This window comes from Puma concolor, chromosome B1 (assembly GCF_028749965.1).
Source record: "Puma concolor isolate L17-30 chromosome B1, mPumCon1.1.hap2, whole genome shotgun sequence".
In the NCBI taxonomy this organism is placed as follows: Eukaryota; Metazoa; Chordata; class Mammalia; order Carnivora; family Felidae; genus Puma; species Puma concolor.
This window is the reverse complement of record NC_141670.1, coordinates 204,455,050-204,472,724: the sequence shown is the minus strand read 5'-3', so window position 1 is coordinate 204,472,724 and position 17,675 is coordinate 204,455,050. Positions and strand designations below refer to the sequence as shown.

Here is a 17,675-nt window from a genome sequence, read left to right as displayed (position 1 = left end):
ACCAAGGAGCCCGACGTGTGGCTCCAACTCACGAACCGAGAGATCACGACCTGAGCCGAGATCAAGGGTTGGAACGCTTCACCGACGGAGCCCCCAGGCGCCCCAGGGGCCCTGTGTTTTTAATCCCGGCTCCATAAAGACAATACACAGCCATCTCTGGGCCTCAGTTTCCCTGTGTGCAAGCTGGAAGTGTCTGTGCTGGGAGCCCTGTGGGTCAGACCGCAGGGGTCACGACTCCTCCTCATCTGCGTGTGCGTGGTCCTGGCTGAGGGGCCCGTGTGGGGTGGCGCAATGCCTGTCCTCGCTCTTGGAGAGAGAATTCTGTCGGCGACACAGCGGTGTCCCACAGGCCCTCTGACCTAGGGTCGATGGGCTGAGGACGCGTGTAAGAAGCCCCAGGGCCTCCTTGGTGTGGATGAGGTGGCCGGCCGCCGTCTCGCCTCAGGCACAGGCGCCAGGGGGCCCAGAACTCCCTTGAAAACAAGTCACCTAAGCCCTAAATTTATTGTCTCCGTCCTTTAGAGACCATATTAGAAATCCTGCTTATTAACAGTAAAGCCAAGGGCACCTTCCTTTCCGCAGCCAGGGCCCTAAAGGGCTGGCCCGGCCACCTGTCCCCCGAGGGGACACGACTGGACGGGGCAGCCCTGAGGGCCCATGCGGTCACATCGGAGTGAGGGAGATGCACAGAAGCCAGGAGATCCCAGGAAATGAGCGTGTGTGTGGAGAAAGGGCCGCACGGACCTGTTTCCCTGTGGGATACACAGCGCTGAGCTCCCTGCGGCCAGCGAGACAGAAACAGGCCGGGAACAGGGGACCACGAGGGGGACAACCACCTATACACTTGAAAGGGTGTTCTGCACGCCCCAAGGAGCCGGAGCGTGGTGCTTCTGATGGGGCCACAGGGCTGTCCTCCCCACACCCCTGTGCGGGGGCCGGGGACTCTCAGTGGAGGGGCGGGGGTGCTGGGTCCCGGCTGGCCCGTCACTGAGCCCAGGAGGACATTCTCCACAGCATCCTCCGGGGTGGGGCGGACCGCGGACGACTGGAGCCCCTTTTTGCTTTTGAAAATGCTCTTTAGAGGAAGCAGCAAAGTCAGACTGGAGAAAACAACATTCACAACGTAACCTGAAGGTGATTATTTCTGTCATCAGGGAAAGCGATCAGCCTGAGAATGAAGACCGTCTTTTGCACCAGGTTTGTGAACGAAGGCAGATCTGAGCAGGTCTGTGAGCCTGAGGATGCAGCAGGGACTTGAAATTCGGGCTCCTGGAGCCGGTGGCCTCAGTGGCCCCAGGCTGGAGGCCCCCGACACCATTGTGAACAAGCCCACGGGTGAGCCCGGGGAGCCTGGGGGACGGTTCTCTCCTTGTGCCTTGGGACGAATGCCCTGCACAACTGGGCCTCGGAATTCCCCATCCAGATCCAGACGTCAGGCCAGCTCTCTGCAGGTCCCATGTCCCCATGTCTGTCCAAACCTAGAGGGACGGCTCCTACTCACCACTGCCCTCTAGTGGAAAACCAGAAGACGGAGCACAGAGACCATATTGGTCACCCGCTCTGGGTCCCCTGTGGGCCACCCCCATGGGGAGGCCGGAGGCCCTGTGGTTGTGACCGCCCCTCCTTGGTGACAGCAATGGCTCACCCAGGAAGTGGCGGGCTGGGGTTCACCTGGTTCTCTCCCTGCCCTGGATCCCCGACTCTTATCACACACACAACGGCATTACTAGCTTAACAACGGATGAGAATGCCCCAGCCTGGGCTCACATGGGTCACCCCACCTGTCCACAAAGCCCCCCTGGAGGTAGGGCTTCTGGTCTCACCCGCTTAAGAGTGAAGGGTGGAGAGAGGACGCAGGGAGCCCGAACTCACACAGCTGGTGAGTGGGGCCCACTTACCCCACAGGCAGGACCCCACAGGTAGGACTCGGGACCAGCCACGAAGTGGGGATTACAGAGTCGTCAGCTGATTGCGTCCCGGTGACAGCCGCGTGCTAGCTCCAGCCGCTGGAGACGGGCAGCGAGCTGAGTGATGGAGAAGAGAAACAGGGCTTTCAGCTGGCAAACCCGGCCTGGGTCCCGCCTGCTCCAGACATCAGTAGGACACCCTGGGCAGATGTCCCGTCCTGGCCTAAGGGACATCTGTGAAGTCAGGAACCGGCCCCGCCGGGCCATGCCAGGACTGAACGCAGGGACATCCACCCATGGAGTGGCCACAGGTCCCCTCCCTTGGAGACTGCAAATGCCGCCCCACCTGGACAGGCGCAAGCCGTCCCCTGGCTGCACCCTCCTTGTGGGGAGGGGTGGGGGGAGACAAATGCACCTGACCCTGACAATTTAGGTTGTATTTTCTTGAGTCAGACGCTTAACCTCGCTAAGCTTCCGTTTTTATCTCAGAAATGGGACTCATGCGTGAGCCAGCTCAGAAGTGATCCCCCCTGGTGGAACTTTGGAGGGGACCACGGCCCCGGCGACGGCCTGACTGCAGCCTCACGAGAGCCCTTGAAGCACAGAACCTGTGGGACAAACGTTTCATAAGCCAGCACAAACCACAGGGCCCACCCCCCACTCACCTGGAGGGTATGTACCTGAGGAAAGGCGCGAAAGGCGGTTCACACCATGGTGGTGGCACCGAGCACTCTTGGGGTTTGCACATCTATTGACGCTGACATTTGCTGGCTTCCGGTTGACCCTGGGGGCACACCTTCCTCATGCCTCGGTTTCCCCGTCTGTGCAGTGGAGCCAGCAAGCTTGGGGCTGAAGGGGGCAAAGCGCAGGCGATGTCCATGGTGCAGGCGGTTGGTGGTGCTCCGAGGCCAGGTCTCGGCTTGCCGGAAGGTCCGCTCCCTTCCCCCACCACCCCGGAAAGTCAGCTCCTCATTTGGAGAAGGAAACACAGGACCGCCGCAGGTCTGTTTGCACCTTGGTAGAGCAAATGACAAATGGGACCTGATTTTCTGGAAAGACGAGGGAGAGTCTCATAAACGCTCTGGTGGCCCTCTTGGTCCTCGAGATCCACTAAAAAGCGCCTGTGATTACAAATCCCTTGATCTCGGTGGTGTTCCTGGCTCCGTTGATGGAGGCCCGTGTGACCGCAGGTAGGGTGCTCACCTTCTCTGAGCCTGGGTGTCCCCAGTCGTGACGCGAATTGCCCATGGACCAGTAGACATGCAGTCATGCCTGAGTTCTCTCCTCCCCACTCCCACCTGCCCCAAAGAGTCCACCTGGGAAACCTCAGGTCCCCTCAACTGCCTTTTCATCGGAGTCCCAGAGTTTTTTGGTTTTTTTTTTTTAATGTTTTATTTATTTTTGAGAGAGACTGTGTATGAGCAGGGGAGAGGCGGAGAGGGAGGGGGACGGAGGATCGGAGGCAGGCTCTAGGCTCTGAGCTGTCAGCACGGAGCCCGATGTGGGGCTTGAACTCATGAACCACGAGATCAGGACCCAAGCCGAAGTCGGACGGATGCTCAACTGACTGAGCCACCCAGGCGCCCCGAGACTTTTGAAATCAATCAATCAATCAATCAATCTATCAATCAATTATATAAAACTTTCAGGTGCTGCTCATCAGGGCAGGTCCTGACTGATAGCTTAACCCCCTGCAGATTTCCCTTCTTCTGTCTTATTCCTCCTCAACCACATTGTCATCATCCCCATTTTATGGATGAGTAAACTGAGGTTCTGAAGGGTCAGGAGGCTCGCCTGGGTCACACAGTACAGCTGGGACCCTGCTGGGGCTGAGCCCAGGTCTCCAGCACTCCCGAGGGCTGCATCTTCCAAGGATCCAGGAAGGCCAGCACGGCAAGGCCACGGGTGAGGTGGGGGCCCAGGAGACCCCGAGGAAAGCACAGGGGAGGGGAGGTTCCCTGGGGCATGCCGGGCCCTTTCCCTCCCTCTGGCCCGAATGCCTGGGCTGTCTTTGCCAGGCCACCCGGGACCTCCGCTCTCTGCCTTAACCGAGGCACGGCGGCCTCGGTTCTGGGCAGCTGCGGGCCGTTCTGTCCAGCAGGCGAGCTCTGCAGCAGAAGATCCTGGTCAATAAGCCACCGGGAGTGACTCCTCCGGAAGGACAGGCCCAAGCAGGCAGGCACTTCCTGCTCTCTGCGGCCCCCACGCAGTGAAGGGGCAGGGCTGGCTGTGGCCGACCTTCCAGACCCCAGACTGGCCCCGTGCACCTGTTACGTGCCAGGCCCTGCAGGGCACCAGGGTGGGCCTGGGTCTCCGGCCCCTGAGCTGCCACCTCCAGAGATGTGACCCTGGGAAGGCCTCTCTCCCGATCAGCCTCAGCGTGCTCACCTGGGCACAGGGATCATCGCACAGAGCCAGGCGAGGAATGTGAATAAAGTACGTGTGTCCAGCACGGGGAGGGCCCCTGTTTGCTGTTGTTTTTATCATTTTTACCGGTTTTACAGGCGCAAAAGTGTACTTTGCTTGGGCGCACAGTTACGTGAAGTTTAATGCTCACATACTCACCCCACGGAATTCGAAACAATTCTGTCACCTCTCCAAACCAAGCCCTTTAACGATGAACTCAATGCCTTCGCCAGGAGGCATCCAGCTGGTGGCTCGGCCTGGACACCTGCTGGCTCTGCGTGGCCTGCGGGTCTGAAGCCTGTGCAGCCGTGTTTGCATCCGCCCCCGGGTGCTCGATGAGGATCCTCCTTCAACTGACGGGAGCTGGGATCCTTCAAGTCCCCTCTCCGCCAGGCCCGTCTCAGAGGCGTGTGGCCAGGAGAGAGAGAGCCCTGCTAAGTCAGTCGAGTTCCCCGTCCTCCTGGCCCCTGGGGGACTTCTGTCCCCCGCCTGCCTCCGCAAGGAGCCTGTCAGGTGGCTCTACCCAGAACCAGAGGCACAACCAGAACCTGAACCCCCCGTCCCGACGTTTGCTCTCAGTAACTTCCCGCCGCTGGAACGAGCCTGGTGCTGCGCAGAGGCCTCTCTCCTCTGTCTCTCTCACTCTCTCTGTTCCTCTGTCTCTCTGTGTGTCTGTCTCTCTCACTCTGTCTCTCTTGGTCTCTCTCCCCCTGGCCGAACGCGGGAAAGCAGATGGCTTGCTGTTTAGAGCGCGGGTCTGGCTACTTATTACCTGCAAGAATCCCCGAGCACCCCCCCCCCATTTCTCCTTCACAACAGCCTGCGAAGGGCCTGGAAAAAGGAGGAAACAATAATCAAGGTGCAGGTTTCAAAAGTGGATTTCAGGAGGGTGCTCTCCTCCCCCTGCCCCTGTCCCCACAGACACCACACCCCCTCGGCCGGCACTTGGGAGGGGGGCCCGGACTCCCCTGCAGCCCTATCACTGGCCGCTACTCACCGCTGTCCCGGGGCACAGAAGAACCGCGAGACCCCCGTGATCCTGTGCGTGGCAGACGTGCCCTCCGGCCTCCACCAGGCAGGGGCCTCCCCGGCTCCTCGGGCTGAGGGCTGATCACGACCCCCGGTACAGTCACTCTTTGCCTTGTGGTCCGTTGGGACGAGGTCCTCGCTAACAAGTTTCAGCTTCAATAGAACCTTTGCTCTGTCCCCTGGTGGAATCATCGCCATCCCCTCCGACCACGCCGGGCCAGGACCGCCGACCCCACGGAGCCGGAGACCACAGAGCGGGCAGCACAAAGTCTGCCAGCAGGCCCCTGAGAATGACTGGCAGGGGCCGATCTCGCTCCCACCCTTGCTTTCCGGCCCCACGCACGGCCTGTCGGCTCGGTGCACACCCCACACCCTGGAAAACAGGAAACACAGCAGAAGGTGGGGCACTGAGCCTCGGGTGGGCCGTCCCGTCAGCTGGCTGCTTCCCAGAGAGTGGGTCCCACGGTCTGGGGTTCCACGTCACACCTTCCATGCTGCAAAACGGGAGCCTTAGTCTGAGCGCTTCCTCGGCAGTCTGTACGGACAGCGTTGTCAATTGTCCGTAAGTTGAACACTGACCCCGGTCTGTATGGTTTTCTGTCTGCCCTGTTGGGTGGAGGATTGGGGACCCAGGGAGCACCCGCAGGGGCACATATCTCCTTTCATCTCTCAGCTCGCCTCTAAGGGGTTTCCCTGACATACAGTGGATGATAGCCTTTCCTCCCTGCCTCTTGCCTGGAGTAGAGTTGAAAGATGTCACCTTTCTCTCTGGCTCTGACAAGGGGTCAGGTAAGCCAGAGGCTCTCGGGGATTCCCCAAGCATGCCAGCCAGACCGGGGGGGGCAGGTGAGAGGTGAGGGCCCCCAGGACGATTCTGCCGCTTAAGCCGGGACCAATCCAAACCCTGTGCCATCTGGAGGGAGATCCTATCACCGTTCTAAACGTGTTTATTTCAGTGAGTCACAAACACCGTTGATTTAGGGGCTTGGGGGTATTAGAAACAACAACAGACTCAAATCCAAGTGCTTAAACAAAAAGGTCTTCCTTGGCTCTTGGATCTGGAAGTCCAGAGGTAGCTGGGCCTCGGGATTGGCTGGATCCAGTGGGGCCAGAGCCCCACTTCGCCACGATTTCCTCTGGCTGGCTTCCCGAGTGGGGACAAGATTGCAACAGCTGTCACTGGGGTACATGTGCCACCACAACATCCAGACTAGGACGGAGGGAGTCTTCCCGAGCTCTGTCCTTAGGGTGAGGACGTCTTTTCCATCATTCCTCAGCAAGCCACTGCTCACATGCCATTGGTCTGAACTGGGTCACGTGCCATTCCTGGAGAAAGTCCTGTGTCCAGGGAACGCTGGGTGCTGACTGGTGTAGCTGATCTTTGTCAACCTTAGACCCATCGGAACCTTCTGAGTGGGGGCCGGCTGCTGGGAAGTCCGTGGGCTGTGTGGAGGAGGAGTGGTGGCCTCTGAACAGAAACCTAGAACTGTGAGAAAGCAAGAGCAAGGGAAGGGGGAAGTTAGATAAACAGCAGTCAGGACACGGAGGCTAAGGAGCTCCTGACGGGCTGTCCACTGTCTCCACGCTCACATACTTAATTAGATCGTGACCACAAACTGTACAGCCTCTGACCCTGAGACCCCAGCTATCAGGAAGGGTGGGGTATGGTTAAAGGCCTGTGGGAAACTGTCCCTTCCCTTCTGTCCCTTTGTGTTGGCTGAAAGTGCCAGGGTGGTCTTTGCTGGGGGCATTGTCTGTCCACCTCTGTGGGCTGGCATAAAAGCTGGGACGGCTGGGACTCAGGACTCCTGGATGCTGTGCCCTCAATTAGAGGAATCCACTGCCAGGGGCCAGTGAACAGAGACTGATGGGCTTTGAAACAATAAAGCTTCCCCCCAACCCCCACCGCCGCCTCCCGAACAGTATCCTGGGAAGTGGACGGTAGTGTGAAAATTAGTAAAGGAAACGTGGTTTACAATGGAGTCCGGTGGCCAGCAGGGGGAGCTCTCAGCCCTACCCCTCCCCGTCAATTGCAGACCCAAGGGAAAGAGAAGCACCTTGCAGGCGGATTCCACTGTGGCTAGTATTTTACTAACCCAGCAGGAAGAAGGAAGGTTTCCTCCTCCCCCAGCAACAGTTCCAGCCAATGAGAGAATGCCACAGTCCAGCCAATAAGAGACTGCCACAGCCCAGCCAATGAGAGACTGCCACAGCCCGGCCAATGAGAGACTGCCACAGCCCGGCCAATGAGAAGCCACTACACTTCCAACTCCCAGTTTCATCCAATAGACTTTCAGTTTACAATAGTGCCCCCCCCCCCCCGCCCCCCACTATAAAAGAGCCCCCACGGTTCTAAGGATTCACCTGTGGTTTTAGTCTGGCCTCTTGATGCTGGTTTGCGATTCTCTGCTGTGCTCCAAAGAAACTCGTTTTGCTGATAAGTTAACTAGTAGTTTTATTTTTTAAGGTGATCAGTAGCCAATCCTTTCCGTGAAATTATGTGCTACTTTCCTATTAAAAAAATCGGCCTCTTCATGACCACAGCCAAGTTCCTTCCGGGAAACACTTGCTCCTCACCTGCCCTGTGCCAGGCCCTCTGTGCCCTGGACGCTCAGTCAGCACCCAGGCCTCTGGCCAGCTCCCCACGGGGACAGGAAGGAAGGGACGGTTTGGTCTGCTGCCGGATGGGGTGTGGGCGAGGCCAGGCTCCTCGCCCACGGGACCTAGAAGAACAGGACAGCCACACCTCTTCTCTGCAACTGTTTTTAGTCACGTAGACACAGGACGGCATGTAACTGGCCCGTCCCTCTCTCTGCTGGGGCTCAGCTGGGACTGTCCTCGGCTGGTGTCCCCACCCGGGGCAGGGGTCAGTGGAAGACCTCAGCCCCAAGTTCCTGGATTCTCTACCTCATTTCCCTTCACCCCACTTTCTTAATCACTGTTTTCAAATCTTTCTCTGTGAGACACCCCAAGGACTCTCCAGAACGAGTTAGGGCCCCAGGAACTGGAGTTAAAACATCGAATGAAACACAGTCCCCTACCTCGGCTGTCCCTCCAGCCCCATCCTTTAGCTGTCCTTCATGGTCCTTCAGATCCCAGCTTTTCTCTGAGGATCTCACAGCATCCAAAGCTCACCATCTCGTGCGGGACACAAGGACGCTCATCAACGATTTCATGTGACCAGCCCTGTAATAAGAGGAGTGAAACCCAGAGGAGTGCCCAGCTCAGCTCAGGGGTCAGGGAGAACCTCCTGGAGGAGGTGGTGTCTACACCAGTTCTTACGGATCGGTAGGGCCAGGAAGAGGAGGAGAGGAAGGCCTTTCAGTGGAGCCGTGGGACCCAGGTCCAGAGGTGGGAGGTCCAGAGGTGGTGGGATGCAAACAGGGCTGGGGGGGGTGGTGAAGTGGGTGAGGAGTGCAGCACTTGGGGAGCTGTGACCCACTGAGGCCCGAGGCAAAGGGATGGACGGATGGGTGAGTGGGTGGATGTGTGATGGATGGAAGGAAGGAAGAAAGAATGCATGGACAGATGGATGATGGGTGGGTAGACAGGTAGGCAGGCGGGGGGTAGATATGGGTCTCTTTTAAGGAATCGGCGCGTGGGATTCTGGGGCCTGGCGAGCACAAGATCCCGAGGGCAGGCTGACGCTCGGGCAGGAGTCGACCCTGCGGTCTTGAGGTGCAATTTCTTCTCCGGGAAATCTCAGTTTTACTCTCAGTTTTGCTCTTACGGCCTTGAAAGGATTAGATGAGGTCCCACCCACGTTATGGAGGGCAATTTGCTTCCCTGGAGGTCAAATGATAACGGATGTTAACCACACCTGCAAAATAACCTTCGCGGCCACGTCCAGAGGAGTGAGTGTTTGGCTGATTGGCCGGGAACCACAGCCTGGCTGAGTTGACCCGTGAAACTGACCGTCACAGAAGGGGCTTCCTCCCCACGAGGGTGGGTGTGCATTTGCCCAGGGAGGGAGGGAGGAGGGGGGCCCTGAGACCCTCCAGGGAGGGAGAACCCAGTGATGGACACCGGGAGGGGTGAGAGCAGGAAACGATGGAGTGTTCTGGAAAGGTGGTGGGTGTGGGACCTGCAGAGACAGCAGATCAGCTCCCAGAGGGAGCCGTGTCCACAGGATGGAGCCCCAAGGGGGTCCTCGGTGTGTGGCTGGGTGCGGCTGGGCGGGGATTGGAGGTGGTTTTGAGTGAACGGGAGGGGAGGTGGTGCAGACAGCGAGTGTAGACGCTTCTCCCAGAAACATGACCAAGATGATCATGGGGTGACGGGCAAGCTTGGTCCGGGGGGCACTATTTTGCTTTTGTTTTTAATACGAAAACACCAGAACATGCATCTTTTAGCATTTCCCCAGCCAGTGGCATTTGGCATTGTCCTCAAACCCCTCAGTCCTGTGTCTGCTCCCAGTGGCTTGGTTGGAGCCCCCCAAAATTCTAGTGGAGAGTGCCCTGTGCTGGCCGTCGGAAGGACGCTCATCGGGCCTCAGCCAGGCCTGTCCTCGCTGGTGACTTCTGCACATCGCTTAGCCGTGGTGACCTAAGGTCCCTCGTGCGTCAAACCACGCGGTGCTCAGTCAGGGCCGGAAAGGGCGCTGGAGTGAGAGGTGGTGAGGACAAAGCCCTTGGCAATCCTGCAGGAGGCGAGGGGGTGAAGGTCCTCCCCAAAGCCCACCCCTTGCTCACGCTGGCAGCTGGGGAGGACGGTCCTTGCCTGGGCCCTCTCCCTGCCCCAGGAGGCGGGACTGTTCCGGCGCACAAAGCCCGGGGCTGCGGTGCCGCGTTGAGAGGTGACGTGTCTCGCTTTGATGAGCCTGGGGGTCAGCGGCGGCTGGGACCGGAGGCGAGGAGGTGCCACGTAAGGCTTTGTCGGGAGCCCTCCGCTGCCCAGAACAAGAGGTGGTCTCCCCATCCGGGAGGGCTGCCCTGGCGTCCCCTATGAGGCCACGGGCTCACCTTGTCATCAACAAGCTGGGGACAATAGTGGACTCCGGCCTGCTGGGACCCGACTCCTAGTGTGACCTTGTCCGTCTGAGCCCCTGTTTTCTGCCCTCCCACCGGGAGGCCTTAGACCTGAAGCTTTCCTCCCGGGCCCTTATGGAGCACGGTGCTGGGTTGGATTGGGCCCCCAAAAGAGAGGCTCAAATCCCACCCCTCAAGGACCTGTGAGGTGACCTTATTTGGAAATAGGGTCTTCGTGGGTATAACGGGCTAAGACACAGCCCGGCTGGAGTAGGCGGGCCCTAAATCCGAGGACTGGCATCCTTGCAGGAGGCACAGGGACAGCACAGGGAGGCGAGGTTGGAGTGGGGCAGCCACATGCCCAGGAGCGCCAGGAGCCCCTGGGAGCCGGGGGAGGGCGAGGAAGGACCCTCCGCGGGAGTTTTTGCGGGGAGCACGGCCCTGCCAGCACCTCAGACATCTGGCCTCCGGGACAGCGGGAGGACAACTTCTGTGTTCTGTGGTGCTTTTTGTCACACGGCCACAGGACGTGGTGCAATCCCTCTGCACATTCCGGTTGCTCCCGAGGGGCCCGGACCGGCTCTTGCCGGCTCACCTCTCCGGCTTCCAGCACCGCAAGGTGCTGGGTGAATGCGTCTCCGCGCCTCTGAGCTGCTCTCACATGCTCCCGACTCCCCCCGTCTGCTTCTGCCGCAGAGGCACACAATTTCATCAGGCGAAAGGCTATTTGATCGGCAGCCCAAACGCCAGGTCTTGCGCGGAGTCATTTCCAGGACGCGGCCCGTATCTCCGACCTCATTCCATCACCGTGACCAGCCGGCTCCGTGACGGCCAACCGTTGCCGGATCTGCCGAACCCGGAGGTGGCGAGGGTGGAATGACTGGTGGCTGCGGTCGACGGTGCACCCGTGACCGCCCCCCACCCCCACCCCCTCCTTCCCACCTTCCCCGGGAACTCAGGTGAGCCGTAGGCGTGGGATGGTGAGGTTGGGCTCGAGTCAGCTGGACACTCGAGGTGTGTGATGTCCATTTGCGAGAGCAAGGCTCTTGCAAGACACGAGTCACATGTTATTTTAATTTTATTTTTCACATTTTATTTATTTTTAAAAGAAAGAGAGACAGAGCACAAGTCGGGGAGGGGCAGAGAGAGACGGAGACACAGAATCCGAAGCGGGCTCCAGGCTCCCAGCTGTCGGCACAGAGCCCGACGCGGGGCTCGAACTCACAAACCGCGAGATCATGACCTGAGCCGAAGTCGGACACTTGACCGACTGAGCCGCCCAGGCGCCCCAGTCACGTGTTGCTTCTACCCTTGGCTTCATATGGCATGGTTTTAAACTACTGAGCGCCTGGAAAGATCCCACAATTGAAAACATATTTCATTTGTTCCCCCGCTTGGCTGTGAAGTAAATCAATTGCTGGGCTGTATTTGGAGGTGAAGGAAGGACAGAGAAACCCACAGCTTCAGCCGGACTGTGCCCGGAGGGGCCCTGGGGTCATTGAGGGCTACCAGATGCTGTCTATTTCCGCTGGCCACCGTGTGACTTTGACGGCTTCTGGCACAGTTGGGTTTCAGGGCGACACCTTTCTAGACCAGGCCCCGGGGGAATCCCAGCCACTCTGTGCTGCTCTCTGTAGAAGCAACTTGTGGGAAGCCTGAGCAGACCCAGCACAAGGTCAGGAACACCGGGAGGGGGGCTCAGGGGAGTATGACCTCTTTCCTTTTGGACAGAGCTGAGCGAGGGGTGGCAAAGGGAACCACGGCCGGGAGCGTATTGAAACCACGATTTAGTGGCTACTCTCCTCTGCGTTGGAGACCCCAGGGTGCTCTGCGGACCCTGAGATGCTCTGGAGACCCCAGCACGTGCCAGAGACCCCAAGATGACCAAGTCTTGCCTGGCAAGCTTGGCGTCTGGCTGGGGAGCCAGACAGGAGCCAAATGGCAAGACCGGGGAGTGATGCGGCAGTGACGGGCAAGGCCGCGGGAGCAGAGGTGGCCCCTGGCTTAGTCAGGGGGGTTTCTCCAAGGAGAAACTCTCCATCGAGATCCAGAAGGTGAGCCTGAGTTATCCAGGTGAGGGTGGGAGCATTTCCAGCAGCCCAGGGAGCAGCGGGCCTGGCATAGTTTGGGGCCCAGAAAGGCCTGCTCCACATCCTTGGCCCAGGACGCTCAGCCTTGTCGCTTGGCTTCCCGGGTGCCAGACCTAGAAGGCACTGTCCCAAAAGCCCACAGCCTCCTCCAAAGGGCCTGGCTCTTCCACTTGGGAATAGATTGCGTTGGGGTAAGCTAAAGTCTCAGTTTCCCTGTCTGTAAAATGGGGATATGATGGTGATGCCAGTAAGGAAGGGTTCATGGGCACAGAGCTGTCCCAGGTCTTGGCTGCCCGCCTGGCCTGGCTTGGCCCTGGGCATTCTGCTCAGGGGCAGTTTCCACTGCCCCTCAGCTCCCACCATCTGAGCATGAGGCTGGTCCCATGAGGGTGAGACAAAAGCCCTCCATCCAGGCTCTTCTGTCCCATAGGAGTAGCCCCCTGGCCCACGGGTTGCTGACCCCTCTGCCTCCCAGTCCCTCCTGGGCTGTTCTCGAGAAACCCGACCCAAATCTCTACCTGACCCAGACTGTGTGAGGTCAGCCCCTGGGGGGCCACCCGGCTCTCCACCCAACATGCTGTACGTCCCAAGGCCTTCGTGTGTCTCTAAAGGGCAATAAACATTTTCAGGACAAATGCCCCCAATTTTGAAGCCATTATGCAGGCCCGTGGCACAGTGACAGGTGCCTGTGCTTCTCACAGGAGCATTTATCATGAAAAGGGCCTTTCCCTGGGTTCTGACCATCCCTTTCCAGCCTCCTGTGCAACCCAGCACCTGCCTGTCAGCACCGGGCAGGGCGGTTCGTGGGCCCAGGTGCTCTGACATCTTGGCCCAATGACACCGCCGTCCTCCTTGGAGCACGGCCTCGGAGCAGCGTCCACACCTGAGAGCCTCCGGATCCCAAGGCGGCCGTGACAGTGCCAGAGGCAGCAGGCCGAGTGCCCGGGGCCCATCCGGGAGGGACAAAGGCCAGTGTTGCAGGCCGGAGGCTCCGGCCAGCGCTCCGACCTAATCCAGGAGAGTCTTGGAAATCTCCACCCCTTCTGCGCTTCCCCGACGTGAGGCCCGGCCAGGTTTTGTCCCCTTTCCAAGCCTATAGGGTACAAGACCACAGCCCTGCTTCAAGGGGTGTGGGAAGGATTAAATCAAATGGACCATGTAAGTTCCATGTAAGTTCCAAGGTGGGAACGGTGAGGCAAAGGCACGTGGGGCAAGAATGGGCATGGAGCTGGGAGAAAGGGCCAGGGGGCCACTGTCTGGGGCACCTGTGAGGGGCTTGAAGGCCCCAGTGAAAGCTGTGATAAGCACTTGAGGTGGGGGGGGCCCTCAAGGAGCAGGTGAAGCCCCTTCCTTGTCTGCCAGGGGCCCCGAACACAAGGGTGTCCCTCTGTCTGCAGGTGTGAGCCCAGCAGGAGGGGGCTGTGGGGGGGGGGAGGCAAGCCCCCACCGCCCTATGGCTCCTTCTGTATCTGCGCCCACCCAGCCAGCTGTCCCTTGACTGTTAGCCTGGAACCTCCTTGTCTCAAGGAGCCCTTGAAGGTCCTCTGACACCCCCCCCCCCACTTTGCCTTCAGGGCCTCAGGTGGCATCATTTTCTATAATGAGTCATGTGACTTGAGAAAAAAATTCTTCTCATTTTTTTAAAACTAGAACAGTGCCCAGTACACTAAAGGTGTTCATTAAAGGTGGATAGATGGGTGGATGGATGGATGGATGGACGGATGGACAGACGGATGATGGAAGGAAGGATGGATGGATGGATGGGGGATGGGTGGATGGATGGATGGATGGAAGGATAGAGGGTAGAAAGAAGGATGGACAGATGGAAGGATGAATGGATGATGGACGGATAGACGATGGAAGGAAGGAAGAATGGAAGGATGGACAGATGGAAGGATGAATGGATGATGGACGGATAGATGATGGAAGGAAGGAAGAATGGAAGGATGGACAGATGGAAGGATGAATGGATGATGGACGGATAGATGATGGAAGGAAGGAAGAATGGAAGGATGGACAGATGGAAGGATGAATGGATGATCGAAGGAAGGAAGGATGGATGGATGGATGGGGGGTGGGTGGATGGATGTAAGAAATACACGTGAGAAAAGAAAACAGTCTTTAGGGGAAGTGATGTGTCTCCCGGGTCTGTTTTAATAACAATGGTGATAATAACACCGATGGGGCTCTGACTTCTTGCCAGACACTTACATTACTCCGTTATTCTCCTAACAAACCCTACTGGGGTTCATACTGTGCTTTGAAAGGTAAGAAAAATGACGCACAGAGAGGGCGAGCAAGTTGCCCGAGGTCACACCTGGTTCACAGTACCAGGGATGAGAACCAAAGTGTGGGTCAGTCTATCCAATCAGTCAGTGTCGGCAGGTGCTGTGCAGGAAGAGAGGACACGCGAGCGGGCCTGCCCCGGTGACAGGTCCCCTTGCCGGGGCACCTGCTGAGGGCGGAGGGCTGGCAGCATAGCCACAGACCTGGGTCAAGCCCCTCCCTTACCTCTGATTTGCTGGGTGACTCTGGGCAGGGCCTCCTTGGGCCTTAGGTTCAGTCCTCTTGAAAGAATGTGCCAGAATCACATGACCCTGAGGTCTTTCCGGGTTGAAAACTGCTGTGACCTCCCACCCCCTTCCTGCTGTTTCATGCCAGCTCCATGGGGAGGCCCGGGGTGGCCACACAGCAGGCTGAACTCTGGGACCAGCCGGGAACCAGGCTAACCACACCCACCATGACTCACACCTGCATCCACACCTTGGTTTTTCCCGCGGCTGAGTGGTGTGACCGCGGCCTCCCTGCCGTCCTCACCAAGCTCTGTGGAGGAAATCATACGCTTCCAGGAGGTTCCTAGGGATCTTTAGAGACACGGGGGTGCTGATGCTTCTGCCAGGGAGGAAGCAGGACTGCGGGGGGCTGGGCAGAGAGTTTTTGAGGAGGGTGAGCGGTGGCAGGGGTGCTCCCACCCTCTCCTGCCTCCATCCTTCTCCCCCTTCACTCCACAGACGTTTGTGGGGATTGTGGGGAGAGCCCGCTCTGCCGCAGACCCCGTGCAAGGCACTGAGGACAACAGTAATAATGATGGCATGATAATGTCCAAGACGTGTATCGATCTCAACTCAGAGGCGTGCACGGCATACATTAGCGTGCGTAATCCCCAGAACTGTTCTGTGAGGCAGGAGCTCTGTCTGGTTGGATGATGGACACGAGGCACCTTGCACGAGCAGGTGAAGCTGGGCTCCCTACCAGGTGGTCAGACCCCAGGCTCCTCCGTCCCTGCTGGCCTGCATCTGCCCGGCCAAGACCGATGACCCAGATTTCATGCTCTCAGCCGACTTCGCTCATCGGTCCTGATGCCCACATAAGGGTCTTGCTCAGGGTCGCATTAAGAGGGGAAGCCGAGCGGGGAGGGAGGCATCGGACCCTCGCACCACACCGCGCTTGTGTTCTGGGGAAAAGCCCAGAACAGGGATTAGAGCCTGCAGCTGCAGGGCCAGCCACCCGGGCAGGCCTCCTGGGGTTGCTAGGGCGCCCGTCCGGGCCTGACCGGCCTTGCCTGTGGCCGGTTCTGCTGGGCTTGGGCTTTCCCGGGAGTCCGGGGTAGATGGGCCAGAGACTCTGCTCCCGCTTCGGTATGCCATTCAGAGTCCACGTTTTCTGCGGCCAGCCCTCCTTCCCTTGTTCACTGCATCTCCCAACAGCCTTGGCCCAAGCCAATCGTCCTCCCGCCACCTCACCGCGCCGTGCCAGGTCCGGAAGCCTGCCTCCCGAATGTTCCTCCAGTCCAGTCGCCTGCACCCCAAGGACCCCTTTTGTCAGTACCAGGCACCAGCGGGCTCTGCCCGCTCCCAGTCCTTTCCTGAGGCCCACCCCTAGTCCTTCCCTCTCCAGGACTCGGACCCCGCCCCGTGCTGGGCTCCTGACGTCACAGAGGGCAGTCGGTGACAGCGGGGGGGGGGGGGGGGGGGGGGGAGACTGGGGCCGGGGACTACCGTGGGGTAGGACGCGGCCCCTCCTAAGGCGCCAGCCAGTGCAGCGCGGCGGGAACCTGCGGTGTGTTGCCCTAGACCTGGAGTCTGGAGCCCCGCGCCAGCCCGCGCCCCGCCTCGGTTTCCCTGTCTGCACAACTGGGGGAGGCGGGGGTTGGCCCAGGTCTTCAGGCCCCCTGCAACTCCACGACTCAACTGGAGCTACACCAAGCTCTTGTCCCTTGGCTTCTCTCTCTGTCACTCCCGGGCTCTCGGGAGCCGCCGCCAGCCAAGGCGCCAGCCAGGCCGCTTTGACAGCCCCGCAGAGACCCACCGGCCGCGGCGGGAGGCCGCAGCGGCGTCGCCTGGCTGCGCGTGCGCGGGCCGCGCTGCCTGCCGGGACTTGTAGTTCGTCCGTGCGGCGGCTGGGCCGCGAAGGCGGAGCGGCGGGGGCGCTGCGCCTACACTTCCCAGGGCGCGTCCTGCCAGCGGCGCGGCGGGGGCGGAACGGGGCGGGGCCGCGCGAGGGGGCGGGGTTGGCGGGGGGCGGGGCCGGCGGGGCGGGGCCGGCGCGCCGGGGGGCTGCGGCGGCGCTGCGGGCGGGCGCGGACCTTGCCCGGGGCTGGCGGACCCGGGAACCCGCGGGCTGGCGGGCTGGCGATCGCGCGGGCGCGGCCCCTGCGGGCAGGAGCCTCGGGCCGCCGCAACGCCGGACCGCCCGCCTCCCTGCTGCCGCCGAGATGAGTGCAGGTGAGTGTGGGGACCGAGGGACCGGCGCGTCCCCGAGCTGGGTCGCGGCGCAGCGAGGGCTGTGGGGGCATTCTGGAGCTGCACCTGCAGCACCGGGGAAATCACCCAGTGGCTCCACCCAACTCTTGTCCCGGGGTCTTGGCAAACCCGAGGGGCGGTCCGCAGCCCCCTGCCCCTGCGCCTGCGGCGCGCGCAGCTCTGCAGCCCGGGCCGGAGACCCCTTCCCACCGCGCCGGCCCGGGTGGCTGCGCTCGGCTGTCTGGAAGGCGCCACTTTTTTGCTTCTCACGGGTCCCGGGTCGCTGCAGGTTGCAGAAGGCGACCGGGTCCGGGCGGTGGGGAGCAGGGCCGCCGCAGACCCTGCCACGGAGAGGTGTGAAGACTTGGGGGGCTTTGCGGCAGGGGGTGCCGCCCTTGCGCTGCGCTCGCGCCGCCTGAGCAGGGTGGGGGGGGGCGGCGTCAGGCCGACCCCCGGCGTCCTGGGCTCTTCAGCTGCAGGTTTGGGGGCACAGACCCCGCAGGTGTGTGCGACCCGCCCCATCTCCCACCGGTC

At 60.2% G+C, this 17,675-nt stretch overlaps 1 protein-coding gene across 1 annotated transcript in view; it reads left to right on the top strand.

Moving 5' to 3' along the window:
- The first annotated feature begins 16,953 nt into the window (after positions 1-16,953).
- ABLIM2 (actin binding LIM protein family member 2) overlaps positions 16,954-17,675 on the top strand; it is a 143,012-nt gene continuing 142,290 nt past the window's right edge. Inside the window, exon 1 of the transcript XR_015250625.1 lies at positions 16,954-17,123. The gene's annotated coding sequence lies outside the window, so the exon portion shown is untranslated. The remainder of the gene's footprint in view (positions 17,124-17,675) is intronic.